At 42.6% G+C, this 21074-nt stretch overlaps 1 protein-coding gene across 4 annotated transcripts in view; it reads left to right on the top strand.

Annotated features, from left to right (window-relative positions):
• NRXN3 (neurexin 3) overlaps nucleotides 1-21074 on the top strand; it is a 1560869-nt gene that overhangs the window by 1433852 nt on the left and 105943 nt on the right. The window lies entirely within an intron of this gene.

Here is a 21074-nt window from a genome sequence, read left to right as displayed (position 1 = left end):
TTAAAAATCAAATGAACTGTCTCTTACTCAGATTCTAACACCTCCCATTCTATTAAACTGCATAACACTGCAATACTAAGCAGGTCAGCTTGAAATCCTATTCAATGGAAGCCTGTTCAATGAGATTTATTCCCAAGGAAATTTTCTTAGGATTGCACTGTAAGACTTAGGTTCACCAGCCTCCAGGTGGTGGCTGAAGATCTCCCAGAATTACAACTCATCTCCAGGCCATGGAGATCAGTTCCCCTGGATAAAAATGGCTGGTTTGGAAGGTAGACTCTATGGCATTATATACCACTGAGGTCCACCCCCCCCCCCCACCGTTCCCAAACCTCACCCTCCCCAGGCTCCACTTCCAAAATCTTCAGGAATTTCCCAACCCAACCCTAGTAAGACTACTGAAGCTGACACCCAGTTTAAAAAATCAGTATGGGCTTCTAGAAGATCAGAACAAAGAATTTTGTTCACCATTTGTAGCTTCAGACACATCATAAGGCACTGTCTGAACCGTAAGCTTGTGTATGTTTATAATATGTTTTATAAGGAAAAAAGTGAGTTGGGTGGGAGGTTAATTAAGTTACAAGGATGAGGGGCAATCCGTGATAAGCCATGCTGGCAGCCTCTTGCAGCAACCTTTATCCCAGCTTTTTGGAGGTTTGGGGAACAGGCAAGAGGGTGAGGGAAAGGAGGCGACTCACAGGTAGCAGGTTAGAGAGAGAGAGAGCTCTGTCTGTCTGATCATGATGATTCTCTCATAGATTTTCAGCTGCCAGCAAGTACAGGACTTCCTTGCCTTCCTTCTGTTGCCAGGTGCTTAGATTCCCTGGTTCTGTTGGGTTTGGTTGCTTCCTCTTGGGATACTGGTTGCACTTTGTGTGTTTGGGTTGGTTTCTCTGCCCTGGAGAAAGCACTGGATTTTCCCTGTATAGGAAACAACGAGAGTGGCTTAGGGCAACCTTGTTCAGGGGGCTGTAGAATCAGACTCCTTGACTCAGTTTTCCTTAAAATTAAGGAGTCTTGAGAAAAAAGCCAGCCCTCTCTTCACTGTAATTTTGGTGTAGTTTGCTCAAAGAATGCCCCCCCCCATGAATGATCAGGAGATTTCTACAGATAGAGGGAATTTGTGTCAGAACAGCATGATTTCCTTACCTCCGTCCCCACTCCTGCTGCAGCCCCAAATACACCCCCCCCCGAAATACTGCTCCTAGGGTACAGGGTACCCCCAGGAACAACATAAGGTGGAGTCAGAATTCTGCAGCAGGAGGGGGAGATTGGCAAAATTTCCCCCACTATGCACAGAACTCCTATGGTAGATCCAATTCAGAAAAGCAAAATTTGGCAGGGCTAGATGAGAAAGACAAGCCATCTAGATTTCCCCCACCCAATCCCAGCACTATCAAAACATAAAATCTCATATTTTTGACATGTAGTAAAGAGAAAAACCTTGTAATAGTAAGACTCAACTAAAAAATGTTCAGATCCTCCCCCTTTAATTCTGTGCCATATAAAAATTGGAACTAGTGATATCAACAGATGGGGGAGGGAGGAAGTTGCAAGAATGCAATCTAATCATGTGAGAAAGCAAATCTAATCACAGAAAGGACATGTGTGAATTTGTTCAGACACATCTGAAAAGCTTGGCAAATGATCAGCTCCCTGGTTATGACCAGCAAGCAGGGCACAAGCCAGACTAGTGGATGATCAAGCATCCCTGATTAGAGTATGAAGCAGGATTTTGAAATTCCCTGATTTTTAAAAAACATGTAACAAATTTGATGGATGGGGGCTGGGGCTGGGGCAGGCAATGTGGAAACATGAATGAACTTTGTATTTTCTTTAAAAAAAATTATTGGATTAGAAATCAAATTATTATCCATTACAATCAATTCCCTTTAAATATTCCAACTTTGTATTTTCAATCCAATTTTAAACATCTGAAAAGCATTTTGTTTTCAATGCTCAAGAGTCCTGATCACAAATGGCAAATAAATTGCAGTCAAAAAGGAGGAGTGATTGAGCATAGTGGCCACAGAGCAAATTTAATTTGTGATGTCATATGAAATATTGATATTACTACTCAACTTTATGTGACAAGAACAAAATCACTCTTTCTCAGTCTAACTTCAGAAGGTTGTTGTTTTTAGAGATAAAATAGATAAAATAGATAAGGGGGAAATGGTGTTGGAAGCTGTTTTGGTTCCCTACGGAGAGAAAAAAATGGGGTATAAATATCTCAGTAAATAAACACATTCCCTTATATTTGCCAAAGGTTATTTACAGCTGTACTGGTCCAAAGATCAAAATCCAACCGCCCCCCGCAAATTAACATAATACCTTTTATTGGGACCAGTTATAGTGGCACAAAATTGTGTGCAAGCTCTCAAGTTCACATGTGGGCCAGATAATATTTGAAACATCGTCCCAAACAAAAAGATGATTTCCTGACAGTGGCAAATTATGAACTGAGTTTATTGTTAGACGTTTTAAACAACTACTCCTCACTTGCTCATTTGGTACCCCTCCCTCTGATGCCTATTAAGGCATTTCTTGAATAGCTGCCATAAGCCTCAGGAAGCTAGCAGGTGAAAAAAAAAACCCTGCAGCATTCTCACTTTCTGGATCTGAGTCACAGACCATGTGTGAGGTGAAATCCCCCTGGTTCAGTGCTCCAACTTAACCTTCATAGGAAGGCTGGCCTGAGCTCCAGCAGCTACGGTAAAGCCATCTGTTCAAGCCGGGTGTTCAGGTCTGGTGCGCGTTCCTCAGCACACTGATTGACTGCAGCTGCGCACAAATTAGTTTTCTTCCAAGAGCTATTTATTGACTTCAAATTAACTGCATCTGCATTAAAGCTGGAAACAAACAATGGCAAACACATAAACAAACACCCAGATTAGTTTGGGTGTCCTCCTATACTTATGGTTTGCAATTCCTGTCCCAGTAATCCCAGACTGTAGATCAGCAGTTGTCTGTATTGTTACTACCCGGGCTCCTTACATGATAGAGGAGGTTCACAACCCAATGATTTCCCAGTTAGAATGGAATTGAGTCTACACTAGGGTTGCCAGGTCCAGGCTGGGAAATTCCTGGAGATGGGGGGGGGGAGCCTGGAGAGGGCAGGGTTTTGGGGAGGGGAGGGTCCTCAGTGGGGTATAATGCCATAGAGTTCACCCTCCAAAGCAGCCATTTTCTCCAGGTGAACTGATCTCTGTCACCTGGAGGTCAGTTGTAATTCCGGGAGATCTCCAGCCACCACCTGGAGGCTGGCAACCCTAGTCTTCACTGCTGTTTTAGGAATCACTCTACTGCTCAACTACTGTGACTCTGTAGAATTTAAGCAAACACTTCAGGATTCCTTGCTTGGCGTGCCTCATCTCTTATACCTGATATCGGATGGCCAAACAGTAACCTCTGTGCTGCCTGCTCTGATCCCCTAACAGTCTGCAAAGCACATTCAGAGTGACATTAGGAATTGGCATGGATGGCAGCTGATGACATACACAGACATATAGTCAGGCAGTCCAGGGAGGATATTTTTAGCATGCTTGGTAGTAGTTTTATGGCTTGATTCTAATGGTTTGTTTTGTTTTTATATTGTTAATTTATGACATTTTTGAGATTTGATGACATCATTTTACTAGTAAGATACCTCAACTAGGATGGACAAACGGATGGACAGATGTTGCCCTCCCACACCCAGCAATAAGCATGATAAGTCCATAACCAGGCAGAGGGAAATGTTTTGCTTGCACATACTAACAGACAGGCAAATAATGACACAAATTTAAGGGATGGAAGTCAATGCCAAACTAACTGCCCTCTACCCAGCAACAGGTAGAATCAGCCATGTTGCCTGAATGTGTGTGCATGGCAATCACTAATGCAGAGACAGACAGACAAGGGCCAAGCCAGAAGAGATGCAAGAAACTAATGGTTGGGTGGAGTAGATCTGACATGTCTTGAATGTCTGTTACAAAAGCAGCCCTCTGGACAGCCCTTCCTTTCATATGCAAATAAAGAAGGGATGGTAAGGAAGAAACTGTTATTAAATGGTGGAGAGTGTTAACAAGTAGAACTAAACTTTACTCCCTGATGCACCTAGTTCACCCAGTATTTCTTTCCCAGTCAGGGCCAGTCTGGAAGAAACACCTGAGTCTTAAAGAACTGATCAGTGGTGGCACTCCTACCACAAATGATTATGATTAAAGCCAGCCAGACCTAGCTTAGTTGAACTTAGACCAACCTGAATCTGGGTGGCATTTGCTTTATTTCTTATTACTAACCTGTAAACAAACAAAATAAATAATAATATGTTTAAAATATTATTCAAATGCAAGCAAATATGCACTCAGGAGCACAAATGTACCACCTTCAACCAACATCTGATGCTGCTTAAATAAATCCAGAAGTCCCCTCTACTGTGACTTCTTATCAAGTCCTTTTCTTATGATATCCATTAGCAAAACCCAAGATGTAGAATACCTAATGATTTCCCAGGATTTAGCTTTGGCTATTATTCTATGAAAAGTACAAAGAACCAGCATATAATAAACATGATTATGTTAGCCTTCCAGTGAAATCCTAAGCAGAGTTACTCTAGTCTAAGCCCGTTGATCTCAGTGGGCTTAGATTGGAGTAACTCTGTTTAGGATTTCACTGTTAGTCTTGGAACTTGTTTCAGATAAAATAATTACTTTCTGAATGACACACTGATTGCTAATTAAACAATGAGTTTATTATGTGCTTCTATTTAAAAAGAGAGAAAGAATATGAAGTTTCAGATATATTTCATGCAATGAGTTGCTTAAATTGATAAATGGTTTTGATTCAAGTAATTACTTGGTTAAAACTAAAATGTGCTGAGGAAGTCTGAAGGAAAATTTGCTTTGCTTTAATGCTTTATAATAACGCCTCTGTATAGAATTAATAGTAATTACAAAAGCAACAGTACATTGTGAATGCCCAGCTACATCTATAGAGATTATTAAAAACAATCCCACACAAGGCGCTCACAAAATTTCTCCATTTGTAGGAATAATTTAGCACGCATTGGGTCAGTCCCAGATCTCTTGTAAGATGTTTAATACGAGCATGGAATATTTATTTTGTGATAAACGAATTGCACAATCTCACCCCAAGCCAAAGGGGTGCTTTGAAATGCTTGTGGAAACTATCTCCATTCAGGTGAATGACAAGAATAACTGTTTGTGCCCACCCCCAAATTCACAAGCTGATCTTTCCCAGACTCTGAACTGAATGTGGAGTCTCAAACTATGCTGGAGACAGAATAGCTGTCAATCCCCTATTTTATGTTGCATTTTCTCCAAGTTGCTCAAGGCTTGGATTTACAGGAGCACTTCTGTGGATGAAAGGATTTCTGCCTTTGAAGCATGACGTTCTTACCTTCTTCCTCCTACTGCAGCCCCAAGTACCCAAGTGAAACCCAGGATCAGCATTTCAGGAGACATTTTGAGTTGCACAAGCAGGCGGGAAGAGGTGAAGAAATCAAGCTTCATGGGCAGAAATCCTTCCAACTAGGGAAATGCCCTGGTGGATCCAACCCATCATTCTCCCCTCATCCAACAACCATGTGATTTAGGTCAGGATTCGGCTCAGGACAGGAGTCTCACCAGTTATAAATGCATGGCACCACTGAAGGATAATATTCAAATGCTGTCTGTAAAGGTCTCCCCTAATGGAACAAGAGGACTGGGGTGCATTTTTAAAATTCCCATGCAGCCTCTTTCTGTATCTGTTAAATGAGAATTAAGTTCCAGTGGGTTCAATGGGACTTATTTCCAGATAAGCATATAGAGGAATATTTAGTTTGCTCTGTTAGTCGTTTCTCATCTCCACTGAAGAAGCAAAAAAGTCAGTGCCATGATAGCTGCTAAAATGAAACACTGACTACTTATGCCGTGTTGGTGGCTTGCGGGCATGGCATCTCTTTGTCAAGAGCAGAATTTAAAATGTGAAGAGGAAGAAGAGCAAGAAGAAGAAGACCAGGAATCCAGTCCTGTGGGCCCCTGATCAAGGAGTATGCCTGCCATTACACTTGCAAAGACACTTGCCACTTTGTCAGGCCCTGCACCTGGCTTGTGTGGGATGGGAGTAAGCATCCAGACATGAAAAAAAGGGATTTTTCAGGCAGTGGGGTGGGAGAGGTTCACAATTCTCAGGAATCTCAGATTTGTGTTACCCTTCTAGAACATCATGTTAACTACAATTTTCATATGTATTTTTGGCTCAGGAATTTCTTAATGTTCATATCAGTCAGTTGTGGCACAACTGCTATCATTCATCCACCCAGTAATATCAGTGGGTCCGACAACATCAATAACAACCCACCGTTCTCTTTCTTTCCCTGCTGCAGTCCCATTGTTGCATTTCAACCCTCCTGTTGTGGAATAAGAGCACAAAGTATGTGGTTTAGATATTCTTTGTACCGCTTTGTACCCTTCCGGTTTGTTGTAACTTCATGGCTTGCTGCTTGTTAGCTTTGAACAGTGTGAAAACAACTACTGCAGATACCTTCTAAAGAAAAATCCATTGGCTTAATAATGACATTTAAAATCAGCACAATTTCTTGGTAATTGGTTCCTGAGAAGAATTTTTGAATTTCAGACAATGAGCTAGAGTCTCTAATTAAGTGAAACTTGGGTGCCAGATGAGAGAGGATTGTGTTTTGGGAATTAGTGTATTTGTAGATTTGCTGCTTAATAGCAGCGTGGAGGTGAGGGAGTCATGATGAAGTAATAGTGCAATTGGCTTTTTTTTTTTTTAACTCATGGAGGATTACTGTTGCTGGGGGGGGGTGCAGCCTCACAGTGACAACAGAACCACCTCTTGTGTGGACAGGAAAATCCAGAAAAAGAATGGTTTCAATGATGCAATGTCTACTTGTGTGCCGATCCTCTGTTGCCATCCAATAGCGAAGCATATGCTTTGCATGCAGAAGGTTCCAGGTTCAATCCCCAGCATCTGCAGCTCGAAGAATCAGGTGCCAGTCAGAGTAAACAATACAGACCTTGATAGACAAAAGGTCAGACTCAGTATAAAGTACCGGTGTCCATATGTTCATTTCTGCATGCAGTTGAATGGGAGTCAGTGTGACGTAGTGGATAGAGTACAAATCTCCATGCTATCACGGAAACTCGCTTGGTGACCCTCAGTCCAACCTATCTCACAGTTATTTATGAGGATAAAATGGAGGAGGAGAGAACGATATTGTAAGCTGCTTTGGGTTCCCGTTGAGACAAAAAGTAGAATATAAATAAATAAATGTGAATGCATGAATGCCGAAAAAGAACAACGGAGCAGTGCAGGAGGGCAAGTGCAGCGTCAGCTTTAGTAACAGGATGGGGCAGCAAGCCTTTCCTTCCCCTCTACTTCATTAATTTCCCTTTCCCAAATATCAAAACCCACAGTACCGCACTGAAGAGTGAGGAAGTCATGAGTTAGCCTCCATGCTGTCTTGCCGAAGAGCCACTGGGAATATCCGCTGCCGCATTAGCATGGTTTTCACACACAAGCTGCCATGTTAATTGAAAGATCATTAATTTGCATGGGGGAATTATCTGATTGACTCTCTTCCATGAACCCTCTTTATAATTATGCAAATGGTCTAGCACCAGGGAGGGGAAAAAATTCATTTTATTCACTTCAAAAGCAGTGTGTGTGTTTCAAACAGCAACAGGTGAAGAAACCTGCCAATGATCCGCAGAACAAAAAAGATCCGAGAACACTGTGGCTAAGAGAGTTTTATTTTACTTGAAAATCTGCTTGGGGGGAAAGCAAAAACAGGTGTCAAGAGTTTGTCCCTCCCTGTAGCACCCCCCTCCCTGCCTGCTCCGAGGATGGAGGTGAATTCTCCACTACCTTTTCCATCCTAGATTGGCTTGCTGTAAAAATAGATCTTCAGGTTACAGTGAAAGTCAACTGATTTTTTTCTTCCTATTTGTCATGCTCGCATTTGAGGGGTCCTATGGACAGAATAATTATGTTCCATAACAGCCAGGGTGAGAATTGTATTTGTTTCATTGTAAGTCCCTTAGGAACTCATATTGCGAAGTTTTTTTGTTTGAGGGAACACATTCAGAGAAGCAGCCGTGCCTTCTGGCACAACATTACGTGATTCTGCACCATTAGAAAATGCATCAAGAATTGCCAGCTGCAGCCCAGATTTAGCCCTTGAAGCATTTTATCTGGCATCTCAAACAAAAGGATGGGTCTTAGTGGCTTAATGTGCAGAAGATTCAGTCTCCAAAATCCCTACTTAAAGGATCATCTGTAAGGAATGTTAAGAAAGACCTTGCTCTGCTACACCCGGTGAGCCACTCCCAATCTGAGTAGACAGTACTGAACTAGAGGTCTGACTGGGTATAAAAGAGCTACATATTATCACATGTTCATCAATGTATGGTTAAAGAAATTGGTACTGTATTTTACTAATAAAGAAAAGAAATTTGTTTTCCAAAGAGGCAGCAACAGGTCACACTTTGATGACACATCTTCATTGGGATTTCATAGGTATTCTATGAAATCCATAACTGTGAAGAGGAAGGTGTTGACTTTGTTACAGAACTGAATCACCTATTGGCTCATCCAGCAAATATATGCCCTACCCCACCATCACCACTCTCTGTAGACAAATGAGTGGCTCCTGAGAATATAGAAATTGGCCCTCCCTCTTTGCTCTGGGCTTTTGACAATTGATCTCTTCTTAGAAATGTCATAATGCGAATCCAGAATTAAGTTTCAGATTTACTAATGTAATACTAACATGATGCATGTGTAATACATATTATTATTTAATTATAGTCCATCTTTCTCACTAAGACTCAAGGCAACTTTCACAGTTTATATAATATGATCAACAGATGGGACATCCAATAAATAACACAATATGGTAAGGATTGCAGAAATTTGAGAACAAGAAGAAATCCTATACAGAGATGAAACGATACTAAAACAAAACAAACAAATTGACACGACATAGTCAATGATGTGGAGAAACTATCCAGTAGGAGCATACTTACAACAGATAGTACACATAGGGTTCCCAGATGCCCACCAGTGGTGAGCAAACTCCTGGCGATTTGTCCCAGTACCCAGTTAGTTGCAAGCTTCCCAACTAGCAGGCAGCCTGGGCAAGCGCGTGGTGGGCGAGCTCCCAGCATGCTGCGACAATGTCACTTCCTGAAGTGACATCATTGTGCTGGCTCTTGGAGCACTCCAGCACTTTGGAAGGGGCCAGTTTTGGCCCCAAACAGGCCACTTCTAAAAGAATTAGCCCTGCGCAAAATGTGGAAGTGCTCCTACAGCTAGCACAATGACATCACTTCCAGAAGACCATACAACAGATGAGTATTGGGGCCGCCCCCTCCTGCTGGGAGCCTATGGGAACCTGGCAACCCTAAGTACACAGTAGCATAGTCAACAGTCCCTATCCCTTTACAAATGTATCTCTCCAAACCATTTCCTTACAGCACAGTCGTATGATCTGCTTTAAAAAGGTCTTCAGTTTTGCATAGTTTGTGGAAAGCCAGGAGACATACCTTTCCTGACCTCTTCAGGCAGACCATCCCATAAGATGGGGGCCACCACAGAGAATGCATATGCAAGGGCACACATCTGTCCAATCTAAATCAGTGAGGTAAGACAGGAATAACTCTGCAAAAGATTCCACTACCAGACACTTACATAGGGTTGTCAAGTCTAGGTTGAAAAATTCTTGGAGATTGCGGGTTGGAGCCTGGAGAGGACCTCAGCAGGGCATAATGCCATGGACTCCACTCTCCAAAGCAGGCATTTTCTCCAGGGGAACTGATTTCTGTCATCAGTAGAGCTATTGTAATTCCAGAAGATCTCCAGGCACCACCTGGAGATTGACAACCAATCCTGGGCCAAAAACACTGTTTCAGTGGTGGAGGAATAAGAGGACAATGCCCCCTCCTCCACAGTTGTAACACACAATGAAGAGGTTCCACTGAACTACTGGTATCAACAGAAGTTTGAGTCAAGCAATCCCCTCCAAAACCTTCATGAAAGGGGCTCTATGTGGGTACGGCCTTCCATGCTAAATAAGATGCATGTCAGAAGGGGGTGTGCCCACCCACAGCTTCAACATAGAAAGAGAGTCTTTGGCTCCTAAACACATCTGAACAAGGACATCCCTGGTTTAATCCGCCCTGTCATACTAATAAGTATGAGTATGAGTTCAGTATAGTAAAAAGATAGAGGGGGAGAGAGATGAGAAAAAGAAATTTCCCCTGCTTTCTTTTTATTAATTTCCAAAAGACTTTTTTTGAATACTATCATGGAATCCTAGAATCATACAACTGGAAGAGACCACCAGAGTCTTCTAGTCCAACCCCAGCAGGAAATTCACAACTACCTCCCCTTCCCCCCACACACCCAGTGACCCTTGCTCCATGCTCAAAAGATGGCAAAACACTGTCAGGATCCCTAGCCAACTGGCCTGGAGAAAATTGCTACCTGACTCCACAGTGGCAATTGGCATTACCCTGAGCATATAAGAAGGGGCCACAAGAACTAAGCACTGATGTAACCTTCTTGCCGTCTCTCTCATGATCTTCCTAGGTTCACAGAATCAGCATTGCTGTCAAATGGCCATCTAGCCACTGCTTAAAAACCTCCAAAGCAGGAGATCCCACCTTCTCCCAAGGAAGCCTGTTCCACTGAGGAACCGTTCTAACTGACAGGAGGTTCTTCCTAATGTTTAGCTGAAAACTCTTTGATTTAATTTCAACCCATTGGTTCTGGTCCGACCTTCTGGGGCAATGGAAACAACTCTGCAGTCTGCACCATCCTCTATATGACAGCCCTTCAAGCATTTGAAGATGGTTATCATATCACCTCTCAGTCGTCTCCTCTCCTCTCCTAAACATACCGAGCTCCTTCAACCTTTCATCATAGGACTTGGTCTCCAGACCTCTCACCATCTTTGTTGCCCTCCTCTGGACTTGCTGCAGCTTATATCCTTCTTTAGTTGTGGTGCCCAAAACTGAACACAATACTCTAGGTGATGTCTAACTAGAGCAGAGTAGAGAGATACCATCACTTTGCATGATCTGGATACTATTCTTCTGTTGATACAGCCTAAAATTGCATTTGCCTTTTTAGCTATCACCTCACACTGCTGACTCAGTGTATGGTCTACTAAGACCCCTAGATCCATACTACTGCCAAAATAAGTCTCCCCCATCCTATAATTATGTATTTAATTTTTCCTACCTGAATGCAGAATTTTACATTTATCCCTGTCGAAATTCATTTTGTTTTACCCCAGTTGTCCAGCCTGCCACGATCATCCTATATCCTGACTCTGTCTTCTACCATATTTGCTACCCCTCCCAATTTAGTATCACCTGCAAATTTAATAAGCATTCCTTCTATTCCTTCATCCAAATCTTTTATAAAAATATTGAACAGAACAAGTCCCAGGACCGATCCCTGAGGCACTCCAATTGTCACTCTTCTCCAAGAGAACAAGAAACCATTAACAAGTACTCTTTGGGTGCAATCTGTCAACCAATTACAGATCCACCTAATAGGATCCAAACCACATTTTACCAACTTGTCAACAAGGATAATATGTGGAACCTTATCAAAAGCCTTACTGAAATTGTACCTTTTCTTTCTCTGTCTCCCTTTCTCCTGCACTGTTTTGCAATCTTCCATCTTACTGCTGTTCCATCCTGTTTTGTTTTACTAGTGAGGCAGATGGGGGCGGGGGTTGGAAACTGCTGAGAAGTGGATTTTCCCTTGAGGGTGAAGCGGACTTCAAAAGGAAAACCAGTCACTTTGTGAAAGGGAGAAAAAAATTAATCATCAAGAGCAATAATTACTTTTTAAATATTATCATGAATAATAAGGAGAGGGAAATTGAAACTGCAGGCAGGAATTGTCCCATTTTTTCACTGGGTTTAAATAGTGATGTTGGACATTTTGTGTCACCCAGGCAGCCCTCAGCTGAGATTCTTATGTTTCCTCAGAAATCTAAGATGGCAGCATGATTTTTAAAAAAAATGCATTATTTTATCCCGTCTGGGTAGCTCAAATGACATCTCATCTTTTTACTGAATGGGGTTGTGGTTCTTAGTGACTTGTGCTCTTTTCCTGAGTGAACCAGCCTGGGAGGGGGGTTATTTGCTTCAGTGTGGGATTGTATTGTACAGTGATTGCTGCATGTACAGCCCTACAATGAGAAAAAGTATCACTTACCAGGCATGTTTCAAATCAGGCTTTTCATTGCTTGGAGAAGTAAGCTCCCCACAGCAGCTGCGTGGCTGTGGTAAAGCAAGTTAGTTTGGGTGGACCCCAGCCAAAGTCAAATCTAGTTTGAGCCTTGCTTGTTTTTCTTGCCCACTTGGTAAAAGATCAGATTCTTCCCATTTTTCATCCATTTTTGATGAATTTTAGGATTCCATGCTGCTTCCCTTCCATCATAGACTTAATTGTAATTGTGTGAGCCCTTGGCTGCCACAATCTAGATCACAGCAGAGCCCTGGAAGAAAAGAATGCACCAGGGTTGGAGATTTTTCTAGAGGCAGGAGAGAATAGGTAGAAAGACTCCTCTAATGTCAGTCAGATTTTCCATGTGTTTAAACCACTGCTCCAATCAGGGAGTTTTAGCTATCTTTTCTCAGCAATATATCATTTGCAAGATTTTGGATTGGCCTTGTTCAACTGGACCCTACTAATCCCTTGAGAATCTAGTGTCTAGTGACCAGTGTAGTGCAGGAGAGAATCTACCTCTTAGCTTGAAGAGCTGCTTCTCAGGGCCAAGCTACACATGACGAATGACACTTGAACGGCAAGTGGATTGAGTGGAGGGCAAGTGAACAGGGAGAAATACACTTGCCGTTCAAGTGTCATTCGTCGTGTGTAGCTTGGCCCTCAGTCGGATGAGAGTGAGATGTTCTCTTTGTTAGGAAGTTAGGATCTACCATGTCCCATGGGACAACTTCAGCCTTAGGGCCAATGCTTATGCTTATGCTTAAACATAAACACATAAAAATAACACAGTTATTTCACCATCTTTGCTGTTCCATGTGAAGTAAACACTCAATGTGGAGCAGCAGAAAAGGGGAAGTAACTCCCTCTGTGCTGCTTTTGCACAGGAAAACAGTTCAAGAGGGAAGGCAGGAGTTCTTCCTCCCCCCATGGTGGGGTTCCAAGCCCAAATGGGCTTTCCTTTATCTTTTTAAACAGCCATTCCCCACTATTGCTATGTGGCTATGGGAACTCAAGTTGGTTCCATGAGACATGGGTCTGGGGAACTTGGATCCAACTCTTTAAAAATAAGCTGACTAGTTTGGCCCTTAGCAGTGGCCCCTTCCCTCATCCCAGCATGCTTGTTCTCCTCAACTTTAGGTCCTTTCCACATCTTTCTCCAAAGTCCACACTGAAGTTAGCATTGGCTCATCTCATTTCCTGTGAGAGTTCACCTAAATAGAATCCACTCCCAGAGCTTCTGGTGATGCAGAGTGTAGACAATTCATTAATACACATTATACATAAGACCTTTTGTTCACTTGGTTAGCCCCATCATATCAGGTCAAATTACCCTCATTTATTAGATAAAGAGACAGTCACTCCACTCAGAGTGAAATTTCACTTTCCAGAACAGAGTAATCAGCTGCCAGGGATAGAAAAGACCTGTATTGAATACGATTTGCTGTAAATCATATTAACCAGCTGCCAGTTGGATTGAAGTGAATCATGTACATACTTCTGTGTGTTTGTGTGATAATGCATGTGTTTTGTCTCTGTGAATACATATAGCTAGCTTTTTGCCCCTGGGATTTCTGTAAGTTTACAGCAGAGCCTTTTGACTATGGAAAGGGTAATAGAAAAATCCAGTGCTTTGTAAATATGCTTCTCGAGGCACAGTCCACAGCTCTGTGATCAGCTGAAAACTGCTTGAGTAAGTATTCAGGCAGATTGGCCAGGGATGATAAAGTGTTTGAACCACTAATTCCACCTAGTTAGATGTAGAGATTTAGGCTTGGATCCTGTGATCCCATTGAAAACCATTGATCTTGCGTAAGTTGAAGTTTTAGTGGAAGAGGAAGCATGTTCTGTGGCAGATCCACACCAGTATAAGTAGATCTTTATCCTTTGAAAGAAAGATTATGAAGCCACTGCGCTCAAATCCTGTTGCTCTATTGCAGACCAACACTATTATCTACCTGAAAGCCTTGTTTCTGAAGTTGTAGTCAGTGATGATATGATATCCACTTGTTGCTCTGATGCCATCAACACTCAAGTCCTCTGCAATCTCCCAGAGGACTTGGTTTGCTTTGGGTTTAGAAATGATATCATATTCCACAGCTCTAGGCATACACAAAGTCCTGGCTCACCATCTTGAGTTAATGGTGCAGAAATATCTGTTTTTTTTTTTTTTGAAAAAATTTTTATTGGGTTAGAATCCATTATTTCCACATTTACATTCAATTTTCCCCAATTTTTTCATCTCTAACCCCCTCCCTTCCCCCCCCCCTTTTTGTTGACTTCCAACAGCTTTCCAACCCTTTGTCCCCTTTCCCTTACTTTTATTAGCTTCCTCTATCTAAAACAAATATATATTCTCCATTATTCTAAGCAGTACATCCTTAACTATTTTTAACATTATATGCCCAAACTGTAAGCCTTTGTTTCCATCTTAGATAAACAATTTATCCCAATTTTTCAATTTCAGGTATTTCTATATATCATAAACCATATAGATCATACATTCGTTTATATCAAACAATTTGACTTATTCTCTATATATATTACTCATTCTATCTTTTTATAATAGTTCTATATATCTCTCCTCACGTAGTCAGAAATATCTGCATGCCTGTTGCCTAGGGAGCAGGACAGTGGAGAACTAAGTATCTCGTAATTCATAGACAATGGTCCTGTTGTTCATATTCCTTAATTCTATGTCTTAGATGGCTCAGAGCTAATGGGGAAAATGCCTAATAGAGTGGCAGAGATTTGCTAGAGCAACTCTAGGGAAGGTGGCAGTTTTGCCAGGCATTATGCCAGTAGAATATAAGGGTAAAAAAGTTTAATTCAGCTTAGAACCTTAAAGAGTATATCAAAACAAAAGTCCAGTGGCATCTTTAAAAATAAGATTTATTTCAAGATGAACTTCAGTGCACATTTCTTTAGATAAGAGGAAAGGAAATAATTTGAGGGAAATGTATAGTTTCCCAAAATGATGTCTTTCCCGCATATATGACTCAGGGAAGTTCATCTTGAAATGAATGTTGATAGTCTTTAAAGTGATAGAGAACTTTTCTTTCTTTTTTGCTGCAGCAGACTAACCTGGCTACCCCTTTTCAATTACAGAGTGTATGCCAGCAGTACCAAACCAAACTAAAAACGCCATAGCCTCCCTTTGCCTTTATTTTCTCTCTGGACAAGACTGCCCTCTTTTTCAGCACCTTGGATACTGCCATCACAGGAGAGAGGATCCTATGAGACATCTGATTGCACCCCCTCTCTATGTGTCCTTTTGAAAATGGTTGCTCTGGTACAAAGATACCACGTAGAGGCAGCCACTCAGTGACAGTCACTGAACTGCCCTCTTGTCGTTCCACACTCATCTCCTTTTGTGCTACACAATGTGCAAGGGCCTGTTCCCGCAAGAGCCATGTGAGAGCCGAGGAAAGAAGCAAACAGGAGTTGTTTGCTCTGTATTTGAAAACCACCAAGCAGGCATCACTTTGTACTCACTCTAGCAGTGACATTTTAATTTATGAGCTAAGAATGCACTGATTGCCAACTACAGAAATTGATTTGGTTGTTCATCTGATTCAACCCGTGTCAGAGTTTGAAAGTAATTATGATAGTGGAGCTGATAGGCAAGCAATTACATTTTTTGTTCTCTCTCTCCTTATTCTCTTTCTCTCTTTTAAATCCTGAGGTGGTTCTTGTTGGAAGCTTCGGCAAGCATCAGAGAATGTGATTTTTCATTCTTAGGCACCACTGTTGTACAGATTATTAAGTTGCATTTTTGGCAAGTTAGATGGGAGCTCCACTAAACAAGTTCCTTAATTCAGATGTTTATTTCTGTCTAGAGAAACATCGGTGCCCTTTCAGGTTAAAGGATGCCTGGAAGGTCCATGTACAGCATTTGAGGTTACATGATGTTGCTTTCAAACTTTATTATATTGACTTTATACATACTGTTACTAGGTCTGAACTGATATGGCCATTTTTTATTGATTTTTTATATTTTTTACACCTTTGTTGGTTCCAGTCCAGCTCATTTTCCTTGCTGCCATAGATGGTGTTTTTTTGTTGTTGTTGTTTCTTTTATGCCACTTATATGGCATATAAACACCATACATATGCCATGTTTATGCTATCAATGTGGAAATAATAGGGGGAAATCATTGATTTTACTAAGAAAAATCCAGCATGACAAAAGAGAATCTGGTATGAAAACAAAAACTCCCAGGTTCATTTCTAACATCTCAAACCTAATTTTTAGGGCAATTCAGACCAAACATTTTTGCATTCTGCACATTAGAATGCTGGGGTTCTAGATTTGCATAGAAGGAAGCACACAGGTGCTCACGTGTAAATAAAATTTTCTTTACACTCCTATCTATGTTAAAGGAGTGCTAATTTGGAGTAGTGGTTAAGAGTGCGGGACTCTAATCTGGAGAACCGGGTTTGATTCCCCACTCCTCCGCTTGAAGCCAGCTGGGTGACCTTGGGCTAGTCACAGTTCTCTGGAGCTCTCTCAGCCCCACCCACCTCACAGGGTGTTTTGTTGCGGGGATAATAATAACATAGTTTTAAACAGCTCTGAGTGGGCGTTAAGTTGTCCTGAGGGGCAGTTTATAATCAGATGTTATTATGTTATAATTAAATAGCAAAATATATGAAAGCTTCAATTTACAATCTAATGGAGAACCATGGCTGCTTTGCATGTAGAAGATCTCAGGTTCAAACCCCAGCATCTGAAATTAAAAGGATCTCTGCTTGAGATTTTGGAGAGCCACTTCCAATCAAAGTAGACAATATTTACAGACCACTGGTCTGATTCTGTAGAAAGCAGTTTAGTGCACTCGTGTCAATATTAGGGCAGAAGCCCATATTTCATATTGTTCCATAGTTCCCACCCCCAACACATCTAAAATAGAATGCAGACCCGACACAATTTCCTAAATAAAAATTGCCACTCCCCAGATTGCTTTTACACTTGCTGGGGAAAACACACAGGTGCAATTATTTTTCCCCAGTGGGGGTAAAAGCAGCTTGATGGTTTTTGTGTAGGAAAACAGTGTGAGGTAAAATAGATATATTGCTCATAGAAACATTGTGCATTGACTAATTATATGAGGATGGAGAATGGGCATGAGTGCATTAGCCCTGTCCCCCTCCTCCACACCATCACTGAGTTGTTTGCATGGTGCAAATGCATGAAGGAAGTGCCCACCCCCCTCCCCTAATAAGCAATGCTGCTTTCCAAATGTTGTAGATCATGTGGAGGGGCATAGAATCATAGGGCTGGAAGACACCTCCAGAGTCATCTAGTCCAACCTCCTGCACAATGCAGGAAATTCACAGCTGCCTCCTCTCACACCCCTAGTGACCCCTGCTCCATGCCCTGAAGATGGCAAAACATTGTCAGGATCCCTAGCCAAACTGGTCTAGCATGTACACAAGCACTTCGTCTGCATGTTCGCACCATGCAGATGTCTCAGCTTTGTTTGGAGGTGGGGCAGGGGGGAGGCCTACAATGCTCGGCAATAGTGCAAAGGCAGAGGAGGAACTATTGGGCTCATTCCCATTTCCCTCCCTGCACAGTGGATCAGTGCACATATGAGTCATCTGCACAGGGCTAATATTTTTACAAGAATGTTACAGCACACATGATTCTTCTCCAGCTTGGACTGTACATCCAATCCAGAAGAGAATCCCCATTCCCCTTCCTCATGTATCATGATTAGGGCAGAGCCTCTCCTTCCCAGTGTACCAGCTGTTCAGTGGTGATGGTAGCAGACCACCACAGCTTTGTTCCAGTACTGATATGCCCAATGCATAACATATTAAGACTTCCCTCTATCATGATGAAGTGGCATCGACAATGACTGTTTGAGCTCAGTTCTCCTCAGAGCTCAGCTGTGAATCCATCTAGCATTACTACCTTTGCATGCAGAAAGTTCCACGTTGTGTACCTGGCCTCCCTAATCTGGAGGGTCCTATCTAATGTGAGATAAAATGGTTTGTATCCACCAACAGAGATTAGTTTTAGTTCTTTGTCAATTGCCTTGACGGAAAGCCAGAACATTTAGAAAGACCCACACAAGCCTAAACAACTTTCATTTTTTCACTATTCGACACCTGGGTTTTTAGTGCTTTTGAACTCTGACTGCATTTCCATAATTATTTTCACGTCCTCCACCCTGGGTCTTCTCTGCCAGACGCCCAGTGGTTTCAAACATTCAGTGTCAGAGAATGTTTGAAACCACTGGCCTCCTTGACCATCTTCCAGGCTGATATTCGTTCATTTCAGCCCACTCTTGGGGGAGGAGGTGGACAGGATTCTGCAGATAGGCCCACCACATGCCTCCTAGACCCGTTTCCGTCGTGGCTGGTGAAAGCCAGTAGCGATGGACTATGGAATTCCTTGGAGGTTATTATCAACTTGTCCTTGGGCTCTGGGTTTTTTCATGGGGCATTAAAGGAGTCAGTGGTGAGGACTCTCCTAAAGAAACCATCATTGGGTCCCGCCGACCAGGTTAGTTACCACCCGGTTTTGAATCCTGTTTCTGGGAAGGTGATTGAGCAGGCAGTGGAGAGACAGCTGCAGAGTTTCCTGAAGGATACCTCGGCCCTGGATCTCTTCCAGTCGGAGTATTGCCCAGCACACAGGACGGAGTCACTGCTGGTCGCCCTCACGGACGTTCTTCTCAGGCACCTGGATAGAGGTGGATCGGCACTGCTGATACTATTAGATCTTTTAGCAGCATTTGATATGGTCAACTACGAGCTTTTGACCCACTGCCTTACTGATCTGGGGATACAGGGGATGGCACTACAGTGGCTTGTCTCTTTTCTCCACGGTCGGGGACAGAGGGTGGCGCTGGGGGAGAAATTGTCCTCTCACCACCTGCTGGTATGCGGTGTGCCACAGGGGTCAATACTCTCCCCATTGTTGTTTAACATTTATATGTGCCCCCTTGCCCAGCTGGTGCAAAGCTTTGCTCTTGGGTTTCACCAGTATGCCGGTGACACCCAGTTATATCTGTTGATGGGCGGCTGGCTTGGCACGGCCCTGGATATCCTGGAGCATGCTTTTGAAGCCATGGCTGGATGGTTGAGAAAGAGTTGGCTAAAATTAAATCCCATGAAGACGGAGATCCTGTACATGAGTTGTGGGCATGTGGATTTGGGATCCCGGCTTCCTGCTCTCGATGGGGCAGTACTTGTACCAGCCCTGAGAGTTAGGAGGCTGGGAGTGAGCCTGGATGCCTCCTTGAATATGGAGGCTCAGATCACTATGGTTTCCCGGTCTTTTTTCTATCTTCAGCAAACCAGGCAGCTTGCCCCTTATCTCTCGACCCGCAACTTAACTTCAGTGATTCAGGCAATGGTCACCTCTAGGTTAAGCTACTATAATGTGCTGTACACAGGGCTTCCCTTGAATCTGATCTGGTGATTGCAGCTGATCCAAAATGCAGTAGCGCGTGTCATCACCAGAGTGTTGAGAAGTGCACACATTACTACAGTATTGTGCCAGCTTATTGGTTACCAGTAGAGTACCAAATCAGATTCAAGGTTCTGGTACTAACCTATAAAGCCCTATGCGGACTGGGACCTGTGTATCTTTGGGACCGCCTCTCCCCATATGTGCCCCAGAGGATGCTTCGATTTAGTGATAAACAGCTATTAATAGACCCTGGCCCCAGGGAAGCTCGCCTAGTGTCAACCAGAGCCAGGCCTTTCTGGTCCTGGCTCCAACCTGGTGGAAAGCTCTGTCTAAGAAGACCAGGGCCAGGCAGGATTTATTATCATTCTGCCGGGCCTGCAAGACAGAGCTGTTCTGCCAGGCATTTGGTTGATGCTGGGTAGGGCCCCTGCCAGCCGAATAGGGTAGAACGGGGCCCTCCATATCAGAACATCCACCTCCCAAAAGAAGTTTTTTTCTTCCTTTTTTAACTGTTTTTCAGTGACGGTTGGAAATGGATCAAATGAACTGTTTTGTGCTACTTGTATTTGTTTTTAAATGTTCATACTGTATTTATTGTGTTTTCAACTGTGGATTGTAATTTTAATGTATATTAATGTGATCCGCCCTGAGCCTGCCAGTGTAGGGAGGGCGGAAAATAAAGTTAAACAAATAAACAAACAAATAAATAAGCCAATTGAAACTACTGGCACTTGGCAGAACAAGGCAAATTACCAAGGGACAGAATTTGTAAAAAGTACCCTACCCAAACTGCTTTGAGGCACGGGGGGGGGGGGGGAAATGCCAGATAAAAAGCAGTTTATATAATATGTTGGTAAGATGGCGGGGAGCCAGCAAGTGGGACTTAATGAGGAGACATCTGTCGACATCTCTGCCGCATCGGATTGTTGCATTTGTTTCACTCATTTGCATAATGTAGGTAAGTAGAAAACTTAGGTGAATGAGAAAGGCTAGGCCTGCTATCCAATTTGTTCAGTAGCCTCTGTGTCCATTTGACACTTCTTGGTATATTAAGAATTCAGTTTTCTCATCAAATATGTAGAAGTGTATGATCCAACCTAATGGGTTCCCACAAAAGGACAAAAGCCAGCAACCCTCCATGATTCCTCAATTGTTTTAAACACCATTCACCCTTGGCATTCAGTGGTGTGGTTTTTGTTGTCACGGTGGATATTGTTTTCTTGTAGTGGGCAGAAGGTGCAGGCTTCAGGTTCTGTGAATGACAAATAGCCGTAAGAATTGCTTATGGGTTTATGCACGTGCCTCAGCCAGGAAATGTACACAGTTCTATTCAGTTCTCAGAAGAAAAGCACTGTCAGAGATTGGCAAATCCTTCACACCTGGACATGAC

Source organism: Eublepharis macularius, chromosome 2 (assembly GCF_028583425.1).
Source record: "Eublepharis macularius isolate TG4126 chromosome 2, MPM_Emac_v1.0, whole genome shotgun sequence".
NCBI classification, from domain to species: Eukaryota; Metazoa; Chordata; class Lepidosauria; order Squamata; family Eublepharidae; genus Eublepharis; species Eublepharis macularius.
This window is presented reverse-complemented; position numbering and strand designations above follow the sequence as displayed.